This window comes from Anoplopoma fimbria, chromosome 24 (assembly GCF_027596085.1).
Source record: "Anoplopoma fimbria isolate UVic2021 breed Golden Eagle Sablefish chromosome 24, Afim_UVic_2022, whole genome shotgun sequence".
In the NCBI taxonomy this organism is placed as follows: Eukaryota; Metazoa; Chordata; class Actinopteri; order Perciformes; family Anoplopomatidae; genus Anoplopoma; species Anoplopoma fimbria.
In genome coordinates, this window is record NC_072472.1 from 17306893 (window position 1) to 17310663 (window position 3771).

Below are 3771 nucleotides of genomic sequence, written 5' to 3' on the forward strand. Positions count from 1 at the left end.
TACTGCATGCTTACTATCGGTCTGCACTTAAAACCTTTTCACATCACATTGGCAGCAAATGTTTAGAGCTTATTTCTTGATGTTACAAATTATAAAGCATTGGCTAGCAAATATATTGTAGGTAAACTTGTCAAAGCAGGTACATGGCATGAGTGAAATTTTAGAAAATTGGACTGTTAGTTTAGGATGTTTCGGTACTTTATTTCTCCACTGCACAGGTATAACACTATTGCTAACTGAATATTCGTAGTGCAACTTTGAAGAAGTTGCCAAACAGATGTCTTTACAGATATTTAGAAAGTATCAAACCCCCCTTTTGATATTTTTTGCATTTGCTATAAAGCATATAAAGGCAAAACAAATGCATGTGATAAATCACAAGCTTGAAGCACGAGATTCATGATGCAACTAAAACCAAGTTGTCTGCACCGAGCGCTGTGTACTATAGCAGAGTAGAACTTCTCTGATAGACAACATGGTGTGGACAGCGCCATGCTGTGTGTTGCGGTCTGCAGCAGCAGGGACTAGGAGACTTGTAGGGACACAAGACGAGAGCGTGGCACCAAATACAGGCAAACACTGGATGAGAACTTTGATAATTCAAAGAGCCAGCGATCTCAGATTAGGGCAGGAATGTTCCAACAGGACAACAAATAGAAATTTACAGCCAACTTATAACTGGAAAGGCTTCAGATGTAGAATGTGGAAGTCCTTGACTTGTCCTGCCAAATCTCAGAGATGAAAACCAAGAATTTTTTTTGAAGAATGCCTTGAAGATAACTGAACAAAGCCACTTGAGTAAAACTGTGAAAAGTATTAATTCATATAGTCAAATGCAATTATCAGTTTTTGTATTTTTTATTTATGAAACGTAAACCAAGGCGGTGAAACATAAGTTACTTTGTACATACATCTTTGTCTACTTGATGCGTACATTACACTGAAACAGTGTCTTTCAGTCAATGAACTAAAAGTGTAGCACACTAACAATCCAACGCAAACAAAACTTCAAATTCACGTCTGTGGTACATTCTGCAAAAATGCTTCATAAGTCTGTAAATTCAACACTTTTTAACAATTCCACATTTTTTTAACAAGCTTGTAGATGCATGCATCATGTGACTTTATAAATGTAGCCATCACGATTAGCTTTACACAAAACAATGCATGGACATCCATGTATCACTCCAAGTACTTGTTTTTTGTATACTGACTGATAATGTCAGCATTGTTCAACGCATGGGACATCTTTCATAAGGCATGATGCCATTTTGTTGTACAGTGAAAAGTGATAAGGTGACAATAACAGTAATTTTAAGTGTTTTGTAAGCGATTCATTCATAAACTGCAGTTGAGCATTTAGAGTACTTTACTCCATCTGCAGAAATGAATGTCTCTGTCTTGTCTTTTTATACAATCTTTGCTATGTGAACAGGAATGGGGGAGAAAATGGAATCCAGTAGCTTTAGACAAGTTCAGGTGATCCTGAGACTTGACTACATGAATAAATGTGTCTGCTGTCATCTGAGAAAGCAGCAGTTCATTTTGAAGTTGAAACGACACAGAAACTTAATTAAAACATAATAAAACCCAAATTATATATAAAAAAAGTGAAATGATTCGATGTTGTATTTTAAGTTATCACATAATGCTCAAGTTTTGATCAAATTAAAAAAATTCTAAAATGGATATTTATCAAACCTCACATTTCCTGAATGCACTATATGTTAAGACTGATGTTGCAGCAACTATTTATCCTTTAAAATGACACTGGTTCTAAAGAATGTTGTGATTTTTTTACGCTGTTTTAACTTTGTTATGTATTACACACAGGGAATTCGAAGGAGTGAGTCATACACCTCAACGAGCCACCTAGTGGCTCTGTTAATTTTTTAATACTAATATCATTTAATCATATTGGACTTCAGTGTTTTTATTATGTCAATTGACAAAAGCTGGTATGTGCCCAGTGTACTGCATATTAACCTGATTCTTTGTACATGCTACAGTAACTGTATATATTGATTTGTTTACTGTCTGTTTTGGTGTCCCATTACTTGACTTTTAAAGTCACCTCTTGTATGATTTATACCTTTTGTGACTTGGATATGCGTGTTTTTCAAATGTGTAAAGCTGCATCATCTTTTAAAGGCAATTAAAACAATTCTGACTCATTGTTTGATGTAATTGTACAAGATACTGTAAAGTAGTGGCGATGGCATGTCTTCATTTTATCTCCAAGTCCAAATGGTTTCGTGGTCTTTAAATGGAGTACTTAATTTTATTTGTTTGGATTCTAAATTGAATAGACTGCTTAAATGCCTGGCAAAAGAGGGGAAAAGAATCTTAGTAATAGAGAGAAATGTGCCATAGTTAGCTGGTAAGCATGATGCTGTTAACTCAAAAGTAGGACAAATACTCAGCCAGTATTGATGCCTTACCAAAGAAAATTTGTTGGCCCTAAATACATTTTTAGTTCAGCTTGGACATCCGGTGAACCGTGCGCTTGCTTCAGTGAGAACACACATTCTTTTGTTCTCGTGTGTGTGTCTCCTATTTGAGAGTCTCACACTTGGCTGCATATTCATTTACAGCAGCTCAAGCTCATAAATTTAGGTAACAATAAAGGTAACTTAAATACAATGTCCAACTGTAGGTTTATAAAATAGACTGAGGTTTTTATACTGAAGCACTGAGTGCATAAGGCATAAGGCAACTGTTGTGTTTCTCTTTTTCATTTTGAATGTTTCCGGTGGGAAAGTTTGTGGTCTAACTGTTTTAACTTCACTTGCATTGGTAAGAATATCTTGCTCCTTAAATTGTAAGCATTTCCTATTGTGGAAGTGCATACAATTCTTTATTTGAAGTGAATTAAGATAAAACCTCATGGAAATATGACACACGAGGAGTAATTTTGCTTGTCAAAGGCAGCATGGTTGGGTTTTTTGAGAGGATCCAAGGTGATAGTCAGATGGCTCTATGAGATTTGTTCCATTATTCCAGGGGTAATGGAGAATTTACTACACATAGTCTATTCATGTTCCTCTCAGGATGAAATTTTAAGATTTTGGGTAATCTGGGTTTTTTGGCGCTGGCACTGAGGCATTATGTTTTCGGTTGTCCGTCTCTTGATGTACGTCCATTATCGTTAACACAATATCTCAAATTTCGCACAACCATCCACCTGGATTCAAGGTTTAACTAATTTTATTTTGGAGGTCAAAGGTCAAGGTCACTGTGACCTCACATCATACCATCCCCGAGATATCTTGGGTACGCCTTGAGCGAATTTCTTAAAATTTGGCACAAACGTCCACTTGGACTCAAGGACGAGCTAATTAGAATTTGGTGGTCAAAGGTCATTTTTACCTAACGGAACACATTTTGGGTCATTAATTTAAAGTATTCATATCCTGGTTATGAGAATGTCTAATAAGACAGACATGGATGTTTTCTTTTCTTTTTTTTATGTTGCTGCTTTTGCTCTGGAAAAAAAAAATCCCTTTTCTCTCTTGAATTTCAGTTTAATGGTACCTCTATTGTTTATTGTCGCCGTTTGATTTTGTTGTACGGTAGTATAAATTCCACCACAGTTGACTGATTTCTATCCTTTATCTTTACATATTAATTACCTCTCTCGTTTACAATATCCATGTGCAAAATTAAGAATAACAAATGAATGACTAATTTCAAACATCATCTCACTGACTGAGAAGAGATAGGACTATAACATCATGCAATAACACAAACATTATCATGAGTTATGTTAAG